The 20,898-nt window shown below is 38.5% G+C and overlaps 1 protein-coding gene across 6 annotated transcripts in view; it reads left to right on the forward strand.

Annotated features, from left to right (window-relative positions):
- ARHGAP32 (Rho GTPase activating protein 32) overlaps positions 1-20,898 on the forward strand; it is a 191,520-nt gene that overhangs the window by 140,024 nt on the left and 30,598 nt on the right. The window contains exon 1 of one of the 6 annotated variants that reach the window (XM_061166711.1): positions 475-658. The exons of 4 other annotated variants lie outside the window; for them this stretch is intronic. The gene's annotated coding sequence lies outside the window, so the exon portion shown is untranslated. Of the gene's footprint in view, positions 1-474; positions 659-9,627; positions 9,996-20,898 lie in introns of those variants that run through there. One more of the 6 variants, XM_061166701.1, reaches the window with a different exon arrangement.

A 20,898-nucleotide genomic window follows, 5' to 3' on the forward strand; every position in this document is an offset into this window, starting at 1 on the left:
AGCACTTTTAAAACTTGAGAAAGTTAATCAGTTATTGACAGTTCTGGAAAATGGGTTTCTATGAATAGACCTGTATGGCGTTGTTAATTCTAAATTAGTAGTGATGTATAATGACAGCACACCTTCAAAAGCTAATATTTTATCTTCGGTGGGCAACATTTCAGGGCTGGCATAGGGAAATGTGCATTCTTAATACATTTTGAAAAGGATAATGTGAGTTCTATCAGCCTCAGGCTTGTTTCACACTTTAAAACTGTCTTTGCCTTCAGTACAAATAACTTGAATGTTCTATTTATTTTTAACATTGCCATCTGTCACTGTGAGATACCAGGTCTGAAAGATGGAGCTATAGTTTGAGACTGCAACTTAAAGCTCTCTATATTATTGCACAACAAGGGCAATAAGGAACATTTTCCCTTTGGAACTATTCTTAATGTTCTCAGTATGACCAATTATTTGTGTCTGTAAAAATAAAGTTAATGAATCACCATGTCCTGACCAAGATAGCACGTATCCATGGTACCTTAAGGAAAAGGGCATGTGTGGGGTTGGGAGGTGGGGAGGAGAGTTAAGAGGAAGAAAGGTAAACGCTTGTTCCAAAGAAACTGGCGTTTGTTCCATCCCCGCAGGTCCTGCTTTGACAGCTGATGAGGCTGAGGTGAGTGGGAGGAAGAGGAAGGAAGCGCATGAGGACTTCTGTGTGTGTCCCCTGCTTGGCATTTACTGAGCTGTTATTTACTGATGTCTTTCTTCAAGTTTTCAGCCTTCTCAGCTGTTGCCTCCGCAGATGTTTCTTTTGCGTACGTCTCTCCTCCTCCACCCCTTCCACGTGTCACTCACCTCTCTGATGTTGGCTTACCATCCTCTCTCCAGCTCCTGTGCTTTCTGCTGACCTCTTCTCTCTGTGCAGCCTCTCTTAAGCCCATGAATTCTCCAGTTCTCGTAGCAGGTGTTTTCTTTCTAGGGTCAACATGTGGTCTTCATTAATTTCCATGGTTGAATCCCCCATCTTCCCACCTTCTCCACCTTTTTTCTTCTAGAAAAAAAAGAATGAGGGAGTTTGGGGAGGGAAGGAGTGGGCAGAAGGTGGAGAAAGAGTGAAGAGAAAAGAAGAGCAAAGCTTACTTTATGGGCATGAGATTCTAAAAACGGAGGACTAGAGAATTTAGACAAACCTCCTCTCTGAAAACAGAAAATCTGGACAGAAATGTAAAAATATAATATAGTCTCTTTGAAGCATTGGAGAGTTAATAAGGTACTGAACAGTTACTGAGCTAAGATGAAGCAGAAGAAGGATATCCAGAGAAGTGACCCCAGTGTGTGGGGACCTGAGCCCTCAGGGTATCAGTTGATGGAGCAGAGAAAGTCCTGGTGCTCTCAGAACAACACATGAAGTTAAGAGCCCAATAGGGCCGAGTTGTTGATAATGCCCCAAGCTTTAAGTTAGGAGTTATGTTGAAATTGACAACTGATTCTAAATCGATTCTAAAATTTGTATGGAAATGCAGAGCCCAAAATATCTAAGACAAAGTTGAAGAACGAAATAGTGGAAACTTAATATTATAGATATCAAGACTTATTATTAAAGCTTCACTGATTAAGATACTGAGGTTCATACAAGGATAGACAAATAGAATAGTGATAAAGAAGAGAGTCCAGGAACAAACCTGTGTACATGTGTTAATAGATACTTGATTTATGCACTGCAGAGCACTGTGAAAATGACAGTCATTTCAGTAAATGGTGCTGCTGCTGCTGCTGCTAAGTCACGTCAGTCGTGTCCGACTCTGTGTGACCCCATAGATGGTAGCCCACTAGGCTCCCATCCCTGGGACTCTCCAGGCAAGAATACTGGAGTGGATTGCCATTTCCTTCTCCAGTGCATGAAAGTGAAAAGTGAAAGTGAAGTCGCTCAGTCGTACCCGACTCTTCTCGACTCCATGGACTGTAGCCTACCAGGCTCCTCCGTCCATGGGATTTCCCGGGCAAGAGTACTGGAGTGGGTTGCCATTGCCTTCTCCGAAATGGTGCTAGATCTTGAAAATTATAGATCTGTATGTGAAAGGTGAAACAGCAAAACTTCTAGAAGAGAATACAGTGGAATATCTTTATGGGCTATTTTCATGCTCTTGAAGTGAAAAAGTGAAGTGGAGTGAAGTCGCTCAGTCGTGTCCAACGCTTTTCAACCCCATGGACTGTAGCCTGCCAGGCTCCTCCATCCATGGGATTTTCCAGGCAAGAATACTGGAGTGGCTTGCCATTTCCTTCTCCATCGTGATCTTGGGTTATACATAAAGCAGTAATTCTAACTGAAAAGCTTAATTATTAAACTTAAAGTTCAGAAAGTAAATTGTAATATACTATTAAGATAGTGAAAAGGGCAAATCACTAAGTGATAAAGATATTTGCAGCACACTTATCTGACCAAGGTCACATAACCAAAGTATGTAAAGAATCAGAAAAGGAGAGATAAACTGATTTTTTTTTTTAGTTGCATGAAAACTTGAACAACAGATATCAAAATGCTGAATAAGCACACCACAAGTTGTTCCACATCATTAGTCTTTAGAGAAATGCAAATCAAAACTTTATTAGCTCATGAAAACACACTCACCAGAATGCTTAAAATTTAAGAGTAGCAATACCCAAAGTTGGCAAGGGTGTAAATCAACGGGAATTCCCATACACTGCAGGGTAGTGTGATGTGGGACAAGCAGTGTTTGGCACTGCCTGCTAGGTTGTACACATATATACCTTGTGACCCAGCAGCTCCAGTCTTGGGTGTATATGTAGTATGTTCATAGCAACCTTATTCCTAATTGTCAAAAAACTACAGAGTATCAAAGGCATATCCACAGTGGGATAGATAAATAACAGTGTGTTCATTCAGTGGATTCCTCCAGTGAAAATGAGTCATGGCTATGTGCAACAACATGGAGGAGTCCCACAAAGAAATATTGAGGGAAAGAAGCCTGATTTACCTACGACTTACACTGTATAATCCCATATATGTAAGGAGAGAGTTCAAAATCATGGAGTTCAGCGCTGCTGTGTGGTGATAAAGTTTAGGCAGTGGTACTTCTGAAGAGGGGAGTGAGCAGGTGGGTAGGAAGGAGGATCTGGAAGTGCTGGTAATGCTCTGTCGGTCCAGGTGGTGATTATACAGAGGCATAATGACATGGAGCATCTTTTCCTGTGCTTATTGGAGAAATGTCTATTCAAGTCCTTTGTCGATTTTTAATTGGTCACTTCATGTTTTTTAAATATACCTCCCATCCAGGTAAATCGTCCTTACGGTATTGTTTTAATACACAAAGGTTGAAAATCACATTCTCAAAATAGATGTTATACTTCCGTACTGTGAAGTACTCTGCAGCCCTCAAAAGAATGAAGTAGAAGCATATGTGCTCACCCAGGGTTTTTTCTTCCTGTGATGTGTTGTTAAATGAAAGAGCAAATCACAGAGCAATACAGTCCTGTTGTAAACTCATAGAGGATCAGGAGGATGCATCCCTCACTGGAAAGGCGTGTGAGATTGCAAATATAGCAACAGACATTTCTTTTTTTTTCATTTGCTTCTGTACTATTTAACTCCTTTACACTGATCATATATTACTCTTTATAGACTATAATCTCCCCTTCACTCCACCCTGTCCAAATAGGTAATTTCTAAGGTCTTAATGTAGCCAACCCATAAATAGATATTTTGTGAAAGCAGATTTAATGCAGATGTTTTATTTAGTTTATATACCTATGTGAAAAGCAGGACAGCGAGGTGAGAGCACAGGCTTCAGCCTTGGGTTTTAATCCCTGCGCCATGTTTTACTGTTCCTATGCATGTCATTTGGCTTCTCTGATTTTTAATTTCCTCATCTAGGAAGTGAGCCAAGATTCATTTGAAAATTAGATATAAAGCATTTAAAGCCCCCTGGATACTTAATCACTATCAGCTGTTATTATTTTATCAATTTATAGTTATCTACTATGTTATATCATTTAAATTCAGGAGTGTCTAAAATTAGATCTATTTAGTTTATGTAGATAACTTACTTAATGTGTTATTCATTGGTATAAACTTACATGTAAATATTTCACAATATACCTGTAACAAACAAATTACAGTTGCTTTCATGGGCCCATGGTGTGGAAGGCAGCTTCTTTGGATGGTCACTTGAATAGAGTTTGCATCATAAATTTTTTTGTTAGCAGACATAGAAGGAGCTGAGGTTTTCATTTTGGGATAAGACAGTGGTCAAATGTAATGCTAATGAAATCCTTACATTCATTTAAGAAGTAGTTTATAAAGCAACAGCCTGAATTTGTAGAGTAATTTTGAAATTAAAAAGCCCTTGTATTCTTTTAGAAAACTGGTGCTTCAGAATCTTGTTTTTGTTGTTGCTGTTATTTTATTTGCAATTTTGCCTGATTATAGTTTTTTTCCTTTATGTTCATTTGTTTGTTTCTGGATTGTTTGTTTTCTTCCTTTGAGTGTGCAGCACTTTGCTCTTCTGTAACCATGCTTCCTCACATGTCACTTTAGCATGAGGCAACCACTCTATAGCAAGTGAAAAGCTTCCGGTTTTTACTTCACCCCACGTGGAACATTGTATTGAATCTTCTTCCCATTGAGCACATGCTTGCTTTATCGCTCTGGAGGCAAATGTCTTAAGAATCAGATATTAAAATCAGTGCCTTAGGAGGCATTGCCGTAAGATTTAAAGGAGTTCAAAATGCTAGAGTGCCCAGGTGTTTTTCTCTCCAAACACATGGATACATCAAGATAATACTTTTCTCACTCTCAGGGAAAAACAGAGAATTCAAAACACCACATGTTTGTAGTTGCCTTACACTTTTCAAATACTGAATTTTTATTAAATTGGACCTTGAATCTCGATACAGCCTTGCAGGATACTAAGTATGCAGAATGTATTTCTATTCCCCACACACCCCTTTTTAACTAGTAGAGCAACTCAGAAAGACTTCCATGATGCGCCCGAGGTTTCACAGCTGGCCTTGGGAAGTCTTCTGACCTCTCCTGGTAATCACTGCCCACACTGGCCTTGTACCAGGTGGATTAAACTCATTTGTGATTGTTAAACTCAAAAACCAGAGTTTTCCCACCACAGAACACTGAAGAGAGGTAAAGTTTATTGTTTCGTCTCCCAAAACAAATATTTATTTAATATCTTCTGGTTTTATTACAACAAGAGAAAATAAAAATGTATTTCTGTAAATGAACAGAACAATAATTAGGGCAAAAGATGTGTTAAAGGGGAAATGAAGATGAGTGCTTATCAGAACCTACTTCATTTGCTGGTTTTGTTTCAGCCATCATTCTTTCTAAGCCTTCTCTAATTAATTAAAAAAATGTCTTTCATTGCACATAAATATCTCCTCACTGCACATAAAACGGACCTCCAGACTGGACTCTGCTGTGTCATTTCCAGCCCCCCTCCTCCTCTGTCCGCTGGTTCCGCTCTTTCCCCTTGTGCTCGCAGGGCTCTGCCCTGGTGTCCTCAGAACAGACCATGTGATCATGCAGCTTTCCCTCTGCTCCTGCTGCCCCTACAGTAGAAATGCCATCCTTCCCACTCCCCCCGAGTTGACATTTTCCTTGTATTTAGACTCAGGCCACAATCTTCTTGTGCATGAAAGCTCCACTGACCGGCTGTCCCTGGCCCATCTCTCCCTGACCATTATCCCCAGGCCTGCGTCCTGTTTGCCCCCATGTCAGATCTAATAGCAGCTGTTTTCCTTGCTCACTAAGTTGCCATCTCCTCACTGGTGACAAATGTGTCTCATTCATCCTTATTTCCCCCACAGGGTATGTGCACAGCGGATGCACAATTAATGTCTGTGGCTTTAGTCTATCTTAATATTTACTACTAAAATAAAACTTTAGAGTACAACCTTTATAACGTGTAATCCCTGACTTCAGAAAACCTCAGTGATTTCCCTTTGTACCAGAATTATATACTAAACCTTTAGCCTGAAATTTTAAGATGCTCCATAAAATACTGGAACATTTATGTTTGTAACCTGTTTTTCCCCTTTCTCGTCTCTACTCGGCATCAATAATGTGTTTGCTTATTCTCTGCTTGGTTGTACTTTGATTTCCCCCACTTCCCTGCCTATGGTCTGTCTTCTGCGTGAGATGACTTTCTCTGTTCTTCACAGAGGCTCCTTGGGCCACTGCTTCACAAACTTGAATGTACATTCAGTCCACCTGAGAGAGAGAGTTAAAAACTGTAGCTCATGATTCACTAGGGTGGGGCCTGATTTCTGTATGTCTAAGAAGCTCCCAGGTAATTCCATAATACTGGTCCTAAGACTATGTTTTGAAGAACAAAGAACTACAGCCTACAGTAGCTGTTCCTTGTGTCACTCATTTGGAAACAGAGTTTAGTAATAAGTTAGCTTATTTTGAATTTTATACTTCACTTTTTGTGTGTCTTTTTTCTTCACCTAGATTTGCTTCTGGATAGATATTCTATTGTATGTTAATTTGCATCTTTTATACATAGCATTTGTTTTAAAACAGTTGATCAATAATTATGAATAAGAATAATTTCTACTACTAGTATCGAAGATGTTTCCTAAACTCTCATTTAGGCCTTAGCCAGTGTTTGGGGTAGGTGCAATCTAATCCTTGCCATATATAAAGCAACTTTTCCATTTCTGGTTATTTCCACTATTCATTCATTCAGTGATCAAACGTTTACTGAGGGCATGCCGAGTACTAGGGCTAAAATAGTGGACACAACAAAGAAAAATAGTGTCATTTTGCTGTTTGTATTCAAGTTGATGAGAGGGAAAGAAAAAAGGCAAACACATTAAACATACACTAAGGTAGGTAAGTGCTGTGGAGAAAAACGAAGCCTAGAAGTGAGGTTAGAAAGTACTGGGATGTGGTTCCTGTGGGGCTATAATTTCAGAGGAGGAGGGTGGAGTGGTCAGGGAGGGGTTCATTAGAAAGTAATGTGAAAGTGAAAGTCGCTCAGTTGTTCTTTGTGACCCCATGGATAGTCCTTGGAATTCTCCAGGCCAGAATACTGGAGCCTTTCCCTTCTCCAGGGGATCTTCCCAACCCAGGAATCAAACCCAGGTCTCCCACATTGCAGGCGGATTCTTTACCAGCTGAGCCAGAAGGGGAAGCCCAAGAATAGTGGAGTGGGTAGCCTATCCCTTCTCCAGGGGATCTTCTTGACCAAGGAATTGAACTGGCGTCTCCTGCTTTGCAGGTGGATTCTTTACCAATTGAGCTATCAGGGAAGCCCCATTAGAAGGTAACTTTGGGAGCAAAGACCTGAAGGAGATGAGGAGTAGAGATAAGCACTTACTTGTGGGAAGAGCTTCCCAGAGAGGAAACTGCAAGTGTAAGGACACTGAGCAGCATGTGTCCGGGCTTGTTAAAGACTCAGCAGGAAGGCCGGTTTGACAGGAGCAGTGAGTGAAGATGTGGGTGAGGTCTGGAGGGTGGAAGGGCATCAGATTCTCCTTGGGGCTTGGGTGCCACTGTGTGGATTTGGACTTTCGTTTAAAGCTAGATGGGAAGACGTGAGAAAGTTTTGAGCAGAGAAAATTATATCATAAAAATTACCCAAATTATTTAAACCCTTGACAGTTTGTCTGTAAATTCTACCAGTTTCATGGTCAGAAACATATCCAGAATCAGATCACATCTTGCTCCTTCGACAACAACCCTCCTGATAGAATGACTAGAAAGTAGCCTTTGCCTTCCCAGGGAATTCTCTTGTTTTCCCCACTAGCCACACAGACCCATCATAGTTCTTCACAGGAGAACCTCCATTTTGTAAAATGCAAGAGGAACATAGCAGGTGACCTCTCCTGTGCCATCAGCAGTCATTGAAAGACAGAGCATGATGCTTGTTCATGAGCCCATTTTAAACTTTGTATTTTGAAACAGTTATAGTCTCAGAGGAAGTTACCAAAATAGTTCAGAGAGGCCCCATATCTTCAAAGCCCAACTTCTCCTAGTTGTCACACCTCACATAACTACACTGCACATCCTCAAAACCAGGGAATGACATTGTCACCATGCAGTGAACCAGGTTAGACTTGAGTCCACTTTCACCGAGGTTTGCACACACTCATGTTCTTACCTGTATTTTTACATGGCAGAAAGTGCAGCCTCTTAGTTTCGGGTGAGGCTTATTTTGTCATTCTGCTGCATTCAGGTGAGCTACCGTCGAATTTACTTATCCCATCTGTGCTCGTATGTTGGGGAGTGTGAGGGGCTCTTGAGTTGCATGGAGTGTCCCCCAGATGGCTTTTCCACAGCAGGGACTCCCCTCCCCCTGCCCCTTTCTTCCCTCTCCCCTGCCTCTTTCTGTTGGGCCCCTGCCCTTGTGTCTGCAGTGCTGAGGAAGGGAGCGGGGAGGAGGGGTGGCTGTGCCTTTTCCACCATGAATAAACTCTTGGGAGCCTCATTTCCTACTCATCAAAATCCATAAGTCCACAGCTGTTACAGTGGTTAAAAAAAAACACATGTTTTGTTCCTGCCATGCCCTGGATTTCTCTGTGGTCTCTCATATTGTGAGATCACATCAATTCATTGTTTTTCTTATTGTGGCCTACCATTTATCAACACTCCTTTGTTCAGAACTGCAACCAGAGAGGAAAGAATGATAAATACTCCCCAGGCATCTTAAATTGAACAATTCCTACTTGTGTGACCTTGGCTTCCTCATCTCCAAGATGGGAATAGTGTTCTAATCAACTTCGTAGTGTTGTAATGAAGACTGTCTATAAATTATTTAGAATCTTTCTGGCAAATGAAACATCATTTCGTTTACTAGAAACAAGTGCCTGAACATGGATTTATATTGGTATTGGTGAAAAGTCATTTAGAACAGAAAATATTAATTTAATATTGGAAGATATTTAATATTAATAAATTAATATTAAATTGTTACATTAATTTAATATGATTGGAAGATATTAATTTAATATTAATATTTTAATATCTCCCAATTCATTTAATTTTTCAAATCTAGTCGGCTTAACAGTGCAGTACTGCTATTTAGTATAAATATTGAATCTTTTCAATATTTATATAAGTAGAGCTACAATTTTAACACTTGGCAGTGCATAAAGGAGGAGGTCATAATCAGAAACATTTAATTCTGGATTTTTTTTGTATTGAAGTATGGTTGATCATGTGCAATTCTTATTTTTTAATTCTGAAAAAAATTTTTCAGGTTTTAAGACTTCATTTGCATATTAAAAAATTGTGCATTCCAGTCTCAGAATTTTTCATGCAAAGGCAGTATACATTGATGACTTCTTTTGTCTGAGTAGAAAACATTCACCACTCATTATCAGCAAAGATATTCAGAGTTATGTTCTCCCAGCCTGTCACTGCCAGTTCAATGATTCAACCTTTTGTAGACAGTACTTCCTGCTAGATCAGTTTTTTTTTTTAATTTTAATTGGGTGTAAATACCATCATTTTTATAGGATATACTGTCTCCCATATGGATAGCAAATATAAACAACTGAATAGTCAGTGACTTTTTAGAAGGTTAAAGTCTTAATTAAGTATCAGTTTAGTCCTAGTGTTTTCTGAGCAAAAGATGTGTACCTGTGTGAAGTGGGTGGGTGGAGTTATCCTGGCGAAGCCTGTTCTGCAAGTTTAGTTGGGCTGGGGCTCTCTGCTGTGTTGGAAAGCAGGACGTGCAAAGAGAGGATTAAGCTCCTGCGGGCAGAGCTCTCCCGTGCACACAAACCACTCTGCTTGACTAAAGACCAGAAACCGGGGCTGAGGAAACTGCTGGGAGCAGAGCTGGAACCTCAGCGTGCTGGGAAGGTCTGACTGGGAGTCACCCCGTGGTGGTGGATAAGTCTGAGCCAGTGTGATTGTCATTCATTCTGCACGGAATGCAGAGCCACGGTGTCCTGTCGAGCCTCCTGCCAAGTGCAGCCATTTGGAATAATTTTAATTATTGATCCTAAAACCTGTGCCACAGCAAGAGGTAAGGACATCTCAGTCAGTTATTCAAGTGTTTGACAAATATTTCAGAGACTATTTTTTATATTGCATTTGGGCACGTATTTCCTTGGCTGCTTTTAGGTGACTGGCTAATTATTTAACTATCCACAGATGGAATAACTGAGCTTTAACCTTTGGCCTGGTTGTAGAGAGGTGATCATTTTTTGAAGTAGATTTAACTCTGTAGGTATTATCTTACTTTCCTAGGTTCAGGAAATAATTATTTTAAAATTTCAGATCAGCTTATTTCTTAATGCTTTCCAGACCTCAGGTTAATGTACAAAAGTTTGCATGTTAAAAGAACATATCTGTTTCATAAGCAGCAAGTATATATCATATTTAAATCTTTTTTCCCTACTGGGTAAATAACATCTCAGTTATTGACAAACAGAAAATAGGTAGCACTGATTTACTGTAAAGAATTTGGTAGTCTGTATAGCCTGTTCAAATTAGCACAAGGAAGTAATCCTTTTGCCCTTTTATCTTCAGGTATATATTTTTTTTCCTCGTTGGCATTAGTAAGGATAGATCTCTGTATCCATGATATATTTGCATTAATTCTTTTTTCCCTCTTGCACAGACTTTCTTACTATCAGGGTAGTACTCCATATTTATATGGCACTTCTTCAGATCTTGGTTATAAATACTTTTCATTAAGATAACATGGAGACCACAGTTTTCTCTGAATCACAGACTAGCCCTGTTAAGAAGTTGACCATTTTTCTTTTCTACTACTGTTTAAATAATATTGATATTTTGATTTTCAAAACCACAAATGGAGAAAGCTCAGAATTCAGAGCTCCTTTTCACGGTCAACTTTTAAAGAAGCACCAGTTGCTCATATGAAAATGGTTTGCAACTGTAACTTCTTTTTTAGCATATTATATAGTAGTATATGCTATTCAAGATGAGAGAGCAGAAATCTAAAGTTTCTTAGGTTAAGTTTGCACATAAGACAGTTATACAGGCAGAAACTACAAAGTGATCCTGTGTTTATTTGCACCTTTCCTTAGTGACCTCAGCCCTGAATTCAGGAGGTAAGACCAGATATGATCAAACCTGGTTTGTAAAGCCGACTCAGGTTCTGGTTAGCCCTGTACCTCGGAGGATTCTGCAAGTGTTCAGAGAAATTGCAGTGGTGAAACGACTCCTGTTTATTGACACATGCAGACTTAAATGGTTGGCATCTGTAATTTCATATCAGCATTGTAGTAACCCTGGGTGATAGATATTGTTATTGCCATTCTCACTGTGTGTTTGAGGGAACTGGACTTAAATAGGTCATTTGCTCAAGACCTTGCATGTGGGAAGTGATTAGAGAGTGGATTCCAGCCCTCAGGTCTGTCTGACTCCAAGGTCCAAGTTCTTATTTCCCAGGACAAAGGCCAGGTCTTCCTGGGCAGGCTTCTAAGGCATCTGCCTTTAAATAGAGTTCTGTCTTCTTCAGTTATGGGATGTTTCTGCTCCAGCTCCTGCAGAAGGAAAGGTTGGGAAGGGAAGGGGGAAGTAGCCCATACAAATGAAACCCACCCCCATCATATCAGTGTTCCACATCAAACTTCATAGCTTAATAAAGTGCACAGGGTTTTTTGACATCAAAGTGAATATGATTACATTGTAATCTAATAAAAAATAATAATTTCAAGAAAAGAATTTTCACACTGTTAAGATTAAGGTTCAATATGTCCATATTCCTAGAACTTCAGCAACATAATTTGAATTAATTTTTATTGGAGTATCGTTGCTTTACAGTGTTATGTTAGTTTCTACTGTACAGCAAAGAAAATCAGCTCTACGTATGTCCCCCTTTTCTTGGATTTCCTTCCCATTTAGTTTTTTTATAGTTCTCTTACTTTTGATGTTACTGAATTCCTAAGAATCTGTGCTTATTCCAATCTAATTTATAAGACAGATATATAAATCAGTGTTCTCTTAAAATAGTACTAGTTTTTAAGCTTCATGTCAAATAGTACTAGTTCACCTTGGAAAAATGAGAGCCCAGATTATTTAAAAATCCTCAGCAGAGATGCTTCTACAGTCTTTTTATTATAACCCATTCTAGTATTAGAATCCTTTAGTGTCAGGAATTTATATCCACCTCATGTTTCCTCCCACTCTCCTCTGCTAAAATGCAAATCTTTTTGTTCTGTATTTAGACATGAAATTAGTCAAGAGTCTTTTATATAATAACTGAGGTGGTAAAGCTACCGAGATAAAAAAAAAATGCTTACTTTGTTTTTGTACAGAGTTGAGGAACAAAACCAATCACATTTATTGTTTTAATTTATAATTTAAAATTTAAAAATAAAAGTCAGTACCAGTTTTAGCAAGAAAAATGTAAAATTTATTTATATTACCCTAAAATCACATAAGCTAAATTTGAGCCTTCTTTCATGTTTGTTACTAAAATTTCTAAGTCCTCGAAAAGTAAACGTATGATGTAAATAATAAGACTGTCCTAATCATACCCTGATGCCCATTTTCCCAAGGAAACAGTGATTTTTGAAGGTCTTATCATAGCCTGCCCTTCGTGGTTTATCTGTCACTGTTTATGTCCTGCCCTGGGAAGAGCAGCACTATGAAGTTGCTTTACACCCTGAGAAAGAGATATTTTTATCCAAACACCCAAGGATTTTAGTGGAACACAGACATGCTGTTCCACCTAAGGATTGTGTTGGATATTCTGAAGCAGCAGTTTGTTGCCAGTTTTCTGCTTCTTTTTTTCCTAATGAACTGTTCTTATCTCCTCTGTGTCTGAACAGCTCTTCTCTAAAATTTACTACAGATTTATTTTCTAGATCTATTAGTTTCATCCATTTGCATTCCTGTCTGTTATGCCTTTTGAAATGCCTCCTCCTCTCTGCTTTGAGTAAATGGAGACCTGTCTGACTTACGTAACTGTTAGTAGCTTCCACTCGCTCTGTGTGCATGCAAGCTCAGTTGCTCAGTTGTGTCCGACTCTTAGTGGTCTTGGGGGCTGTAGCCTGCCAGGCTCCTCTGTCCATGAAGTTCTCCAGGCAAGGATGCTGGAGTGGGCTGCCATTTCCTCCTCCAGGGGATCTTCCTGACCTAGGGATCTCTTGTATCTCCTGCATTGGCAGACAGGTTCTTTACCATGGCGCCACCTGGGAAGCCCCATCAGTAGCTTTCCAGGTTTTCAAACAAGAGCCATTACTGTCAGAGCTATTTTATATTCAGTATTGCATCTACAGGACATTTCTCAAATACCTGGTTTCCTCCTTTGAGGTTGGAATGTACAGATGCCAGAACTCTTCCAGCGGCCACATTCCAGAACCTCATCCTTGCCCTGGGCTGGTCCCCGGTGTTACTCCAGCAGCTGTCACACACATCAGTCTGAGAACTGTGTTTTTTCTCTTACTTCCAAAATTGTTTATGATAGATTGAGCAAAAATGATTCTGTACTTTCTTATTCCATAATAACTTCAACAGTATGTTACAATTTAATACCCAAATTTATCTACATATTTTCTTGGACATCTACTTTGGGATGTGTGGGAGCCAGTGAATCCCAAGGCTGAAATTGTTTTATTCTTGCTTTAAAAACTAGCAGGAAACTCAAAGTAATTCCTAGAGAGACAGTAAATATTTTACATTTTGAATATCAACCTGATAGAATATAAGTTTTCAGAAGTGCAGGATGTATAGAAAATATTCACCTTTTTTCCTCTTACTATAGTGAATTCCTGAGACCTAGTTAAAAAATTAATCTTTATAAAATATATGGCACTTTTTCTAGTAAAAACAGTATTATAAATGGCCATTGTAGTGCTCACCAGGGACTTGCTAACAGATCAGAGAAACAGTGCATCATATGACATGAGCAACAACTGTTTATGTTTTTAACAATTAAAGATAGTATGCCTGTGCTTCAAGTTCTGGAAATAGTTACAAGCATGCTGTATAAATGATGTACGTAAGGACTCCTTATTTCTAAATTTTCATGGAGAATAATAAAGCAATTTAACTTAAAAAAACTAAACTTGATATATTGTGCTTGAAATAGTAACATTTAACAATGGTCTATTTTAAGTTTTTATAGCAGCCTTTCCCAAGATAATTTGGAAAGCTGAATGTATTTTGTTATATAGCTGTCCAGTGGAATTTTAAATTATGTCCTTTTTTCCCTCCTGATAGGTTTTCCTAAAGCAAAGACATTTCCCACAGACTCTAGTGCTTTCTCTGCTTTTCTAACTGTATACTTTCCTCAGAGTGTTTCTTGATTCCTCAAGTATTTCCATTGAAATCTAGAATTCATATACTGTCTAGTTTAACTTCTCATGCTTCATATTATTAAACTGAGATCTAAACTAGCTAATTACCTTGTCTGAAAGTTTGCAGCAACTTATTGGCCAAATCAGGACTTAAACTACATCGCTGCGTTCCTGGTCCAGTATGCTTCCACTTGCTCTTGCCTGCCCAATAATAGGCGTGTTTGGATGGGCAGCCTTCATTGGACCGTTTTATTATTGAAAGTTGAAAGTTTAGTCCCTTAGTCGTGTCCGACTCTTTGCAACCCCATGGACTATAGCCTGCCAGGCTCCTCCATCCACGGGATTGTCCAGGCAAGAGTACTAGAGTGGGTTGCCATTTCCTTCTCCAGAGGATCTTCCTGATCCAGGGATCGAACCTGCGTCTCCCACATTGTAGGCAGACGCTTTACTGTCTGAACCACCGGGGAAGTCCTTGTTTTATTATTAGAAAGACCTGAAAGCTTTCAGTTTCTGAGCTACTGGTTTAGTATGGTCTCTAAATCTTCAAATAGGATTGCTAACATTTTATCCTTGCTGAATATTTTTACCACGTATAAAAGCTATATATGTAGATATAATAGAATAGCACCAAATAAACTAAAGAAAAGGAATTGAATTATGAGCTTAGGTCGAGCTGGATACAGGAAAGATATAGAAAGAAAAGGTATGAAGTATCATTATTCTGATAACCTTATTATATTTAAGTTATTATTTTGAATGTAATGGGAGATGAATTAGATTTTATTTAGTATACCTCATCTGACAGACAGAAAATTTGAATGATCAGATACTGGTTTGTATTTGAATTTAAATCATTTAGAGTGTAAGGCTAACTGAATTTAAATTAGCTCATATAAAGCACTGAAGCATAGTAGACCCTCAATACATGTTAACTATTCTATAATGTTATGATATTACTCTAATTTCTGAGTTTTCCTTCAGGTTTCATTGGAGATTAGGTTTAGGGTTCAGTTTGTCTTTTTCTTTTTCTTGCCTTTGTAGGACTGGGAACAGGCCAGTGAGACGGCAGGTCTGACAAGACCAGAAGATGTACAGAGATAAAAATAGAGTCAGTAACAGAATTTCTTAGATGCGTCCTTATTCCATCAAATGAAAACCTACTTTGAGTTTGGTTTGCAAGAAACTCTCAGAGGGTGTTTTTTGTAAGACTAAAAAAGATACAACAACAGAATTATTCATGTGTATTTTCAGTCATTTGATTAAAGAAGTTCTTTTATATCATTATATCTCTTTATTTATATTAAAGCTCTTCTATATTATGAAAAAGAAAAGTTAGAAGAGGTTCTATACCTCAGTTACTGGAAAAAGTTTTTTTTTTAGTTCAGTTTATTTAATATTTGAGTCATATATAGTCTAGCTCATCCAGAATTTTTTCTTTAAAAGTTTGTCAAATTATTACTCTAGTGAATCAGTTTAATTTCCAAGTCCATTTATTTTCAAATAAAAACTTTTTTGGTTTAGTGTAAAATTAATTGATATACTCAAAGCTATAAACTAAGTAAGAATTAGGTCATATTTTTTCCAACATGAGTGCTGACTTAACTGGTTCAAAAGTTATGTTTCTGAGTTGCCCACAGATCCTTTCAGGACATATGACAGTACATGCTAAAAAATAAGTTGATTTTGACAACTCTTCCCAATATCCCTTTTAATAAAAATTTGAAAATACTAAGCATAGTTCACCTCAGCTCTTTAAGATTGTCACTGGAAAGATATGGCATGTTTCTTTGCTTCTATTTAAGACATCATCAACCTATTAAAATTTTTCTATGTTTAAAATTCTTTATACACTTGTACCCTGTAGAATTCTTTTATGTTTGAGTTTTTTATTGAAAGGCACTGCTGATATGTTTACAGGATTCCTATGTTTATTACAATTTCTAAGGGAGAATTTTGCCTTGGCTTAAGGCTTTAGTGTTTTATGTTGCCACTTGCCTCTCCAGTCTGGTGTAGTCATTTACATCCCTGCAACAGATACGAGGCAAGCAGAACACAGGAGGTTTATCACCTGAGTATAAAAGCAAAACTTTAAACGTACCTACGGTTGTCCCCAGTGGCTCATTGATAAAGAGTCTGCCTTCAATGCAGGAGATGTGGCAGGAGCCTCAGGTTCAATCCCTGGGTTGGAAAGATCCGCTGGAGAAGGGCATGGCAACCTACTCCAGTATTCTTGCCTGGAGAATCCCATGGACAGAGGAACCTGGTGGGCTATAGTCCATAGGGGTCACAAAGAGTCTGACGTGACTGAAGTGACTTAACACAAGCAGGATTGTTGTCACATTCAAAACTTAAAAATTAAACAAGGCCAACTAAATGATTATCTTCATAGATACAGAGAATCATTTGATCAAAGTCAATATTTGTTCATTTTATGTATTTTGACAATTAAGAATAGGGAGTTTTAAAAAAATATGTTTACGGTTTCTATCCAAAAACCCACGAAAATTTTATCCTTAGTGGTGAGATATAAGCAGTCTATTTAGATCAAGAACAAGATCATCATTTATTCAAGGTTCAGTAAAATTAGACAAAAAGAAATGGAAAGGAAGAAATAAATCTGTGTTATTTACAGGTGATTGTCTATAAATCCAGAAGGATCTCCTGTCAAATCATTAGAAGTAATAACAGAGTTGAGCACGGTTGCTGAATGAAAGATAAACTAATACAATGACAACAGCAGCACTTAAATTTATTAAGTTTTTTTCTGTTCAGCAGGGAAAAAAAAAAACTTTATATTTAATTGTCACAACAATCCTGTTAGGTATTTACTATTTTTAACGTTTTCATAGAAGAAGAAAATGAAGTTCTGAGAATTGGGTACCTTGTCCACGATCATACAGCTGGAAGCTGCAGAGGCGTGATTGGAACCCTAGTAGTCTGACACACCATGATACGTGTGTTTCTGTATTGTCGTTGTTGTTGTTCAGTCACTCAGTTGTGTCTGCCTCTTTGCGACTCCATGGACTGCAGTATGCCAGGCTTCCCTGTCCTTCACCATCTCCCGGAGTGTGCTCAAATTCATGTCCATTGAGTTGGTGATGCTATCCAACTATCTCATCCAGTAATCAGTTATTAGATTTTTTTTTTTCTTTTTTGCATTTCCCAGTGGTAAAGAACCCACCTACCAATGCAGGAGACTTAAGAGATGCCTGTTCATCCCCTGGAGAAGGGCATGTCAGAAAGATCGCTTGGAGAAGGGCATGGCAACCCACTCCAATATTCTTGCCTGGAGAATCCCATGGACAGAAGGAGCCTGGCAGGCTACAGTCCATGGAGTTGTAAAGAGTTTGACATGACTGAAGCGACTTAGCATGCACGCACATACACATCATTTACAAGTAGTGTACAAATCATTTACAATAACAATGAAAATCATAAATTTCTAAAGAATGGCTATAGCAAAAATAAGTAAGACCTTTATGGATAAAGATTAGAATAATTTACTGAAGGGCATAAAAAAATCTTAAATGGAGAGATATACTGAGTTCATGGACAAGAAGACTCAGTATTGAAAATAAGTCATTTTCCTCAAAAATAATCTGTAATTCAATGCAGCTTCGATCAAATTCCCCAAAGTGTTTTTTTCCACCTATAATTAGAGAAGCACATGCTACAATTTATACGAAAGAGTAAAGGGCTGAAAATATAAAGCCAGTTTTGAAGAATAGGAAAAGTGGAGGGGCTCATTTTTCCAGGTATCAAGACCTGTAAAATGCTAAAAATCAAGAAAGTGGGGAATTGATGAAATGAGAGACTGATAGAATTGAGAAAACTCAGAACAGACCCCTCACACTATACACATTTTTCATGTAAGAATTAACCTTACAAATCAGCGAAGAAAGGACTGTCCAATAAAAGTGATGAAATGATTGTGTAAAGAAAAAGGTAGTGTGCTTATACATTGTCCTAAACATACAAAAAAGCTTAAAATCAGCTTAAAAACCTTTAAAAAGTGAAAAAGTTTAGGAAATAAAAACTTTAAAAGAAATAGAACCGTATGTTTATGACCTCGGATAAGGAAAGATATCTTAAAACATAGAACCATGTACAAAGACATGATTAAAAATGTATACAGTACAAGCGGAAGACTGGGAAACATGTTTGTGACAAAAGTAACCGACAGGGGACTCATTTCCAGATTATATAAAGATCTCTTGCCCATCAGTAAGAAAAAGACAGCCAGATAGTAAAATGGGCCAAGAGTGTAAACAGTTATTTCACTGATGTGGAAGACAGAATGACCAGTGAACATGGAACAGTGCCTAAGCTTATTAGTAAGCATAGAAATGCACTTTAAAGTGGAATATAATATGTCATGCTGATGAGATTAACAAAAATGAAAATGTCTGATAGAACTAAATAGAACAAAGAAATGAAGAGTGAAAAATGTAAGTATGTCCTATGGGAATATTATGTTGGAAAATTGTTCTAGAGAATATTTTAGCAAAGCTGAAGTATGGTTGAAAAGTAACATGCTGTACAGTCCAGTCATCCTCCTCAGCGTGAGGGCCAGAGACATTCTGTCAGAATTATGCATCCCATCTCTAACTTTGTCTGCTTGGCCATCTGAACTCATTACAAATCTTAGAACTCGAGGCATATAAGCAAATAAACCTAATGCAGAGCCCCTTATCTGGCACAAATCATCTTCCTTTAATTTCCTGAGAAATTCCTTCAAGCTCAGACTTCTCTCACATCACTCTAGAAGATTCCTAAGACCCAATTCAGAGAACTCTGATTTAAGTGAAATATTATGAGAAAAGAAGATTTCTTAGGATTTGCTGGAGAAATACTGTACTTATGTGGTTAGAAACGCCTGGTGCCCACCTCTCTGTGTCAAGGTTTCCTGAGCCCTATGAGCTGATTGTCAGTATCATAAAGCTTTACCTTGGAGATACTAAAGTAAATACTGCTAAAACTTTTAACTACTGGAAGGACTGGTTGGGTTGGGTTTGTGTCAAGTCTTGAAAGAAGAATGCAAGTGTGAAATCATGTCTAAATGATATGGAAGAAGATAGCCTTGTGGCACATGCTGCATTTTAACTCTTGGCTAGGGAGTTGTGGCTCAGATGGTAAAGAATCTGCCTGCAGTGCAGGAGACCCAGGTTCCATCCCTGGAGAAGGGGATGGCAACCCACTCCAGTATTCTTGCTTGGAGAATACCATGGACAGAAGCCTGGCAGGCTATAGTCTCTGGGGTCGCAAAGAGTCAGACATGACTGAGCAACTCACACTTTGACATTTACAGGGAATTTGAACACACGGTGGTGTGATTTGCTTTTGTTTTGTGTTTTATTTTTTATGCATTTTTTTTGTGTGAAAATGTCACTGTTATCATTTTCATTTCTCGAATCCAGCATATTTGGTGGACTTGAACCCTAACACACTCCCCACTGCATTTCAGCTTCCTCTGCTGAAGTGGGTTTATAAACACTTACCTGTCTAAAGCCAGCCCTGACTGCTCCTTCCTCAGAAGTCTCCTGGTTTCTCTGACAGTAGTCCGAACTCTTGTTCCTATAAAGGGAGTTTTACTGAGTAGTCTGTGGGGCTTCCTGGTGGCCCGGATGGTAAAAAGCTGCCTGCAGTGTGGGAGACCTGGGTTCAATCCCTGGGTCAGGAAGATCCCCCAGAGAAGGGAGCAGCTACCCACTCCAGTATTCTTGCCTGGAGAATCCCATGGACCGAGGAGCCTGGTGGGCTACAGTCCATGGGGTTGCCAAGTTTGGACACAACTGAGCGACTAACACTTTAAGTTTCACTTACTAGTTTAAGAAAATGGTTGGAGGCAGTGCAGTGTCCGAAAGAAAACTTCTTTTAGCCATTTTATTGTCTAAGAAATGGGAAGGAAATATAAAGTGAAGAAAAAATTAATGTGAAGAGACATGTATATTTGGAAGTGTTTGTTAGATCTTACACAGACAATCTGATTTTTAATCCTGGTTCCATGACTTGGATGTGTTACTAAGCACTCTGTGCCTGAGTTTCTTCCTCTGAAAAGGGGGTAATAGTAGTCTTTTCCTTATAGGGTCCTGTGAGAAACGAATGGTTAATAAATATAGATGCTTACACAGTTGCTGGCATGTAACTAAGCATAAAATAAATGCCAGCTGCGTCTGTATTATTATTTGTTCAGTATATTGATAATAATATAATCAAATAATAATACTGGTATTATTATTTATTTGTACTCCTCTGCTCCGTGAGCTCCGACAGCAAGGAGCTGGCCTCACCTGCTCCCTGCCGTACTCTCAGGGCTGAGAACAGTTCCTGAGATGGGGTAGGCACTCACGTGCTTGTTGCTAAATGAATACAAGTTAAAATTCAGTTCCCATCCCTTTGAAACATTCCTGGAAATCTGAGACTAAAAGAATTCTTTCTCATATACATCATATGCAGTTGTCAGAGTCAACAGATATTTTCACCAAATTCACTGTCAAAATACAAATGCCTGCTTTTTAACATGTATCTTGGATGTTCTGGCCAATTATTAAAATCTAGAAAAGAAATCAGAAATTATTCCTTCAGAAAAAGAATGGAATTACTGTATTTGCTCTGATACAATTATATATCCATGAATTCCGAAAGGATCAACTA

The sequence above is a fragment of the Dama dama genome, chromosome 2 (assembly GCF_033118175.1).
Source record: "Dama dama isolate Ldn47 chromosome 2, ASM3311817v1, whole genome shotgun sequence".
NCBI lineage: Eukaryota > Metazoa > Chordata > Mammalia > Artiodactyla > Cervidae > Dama > Dama dama.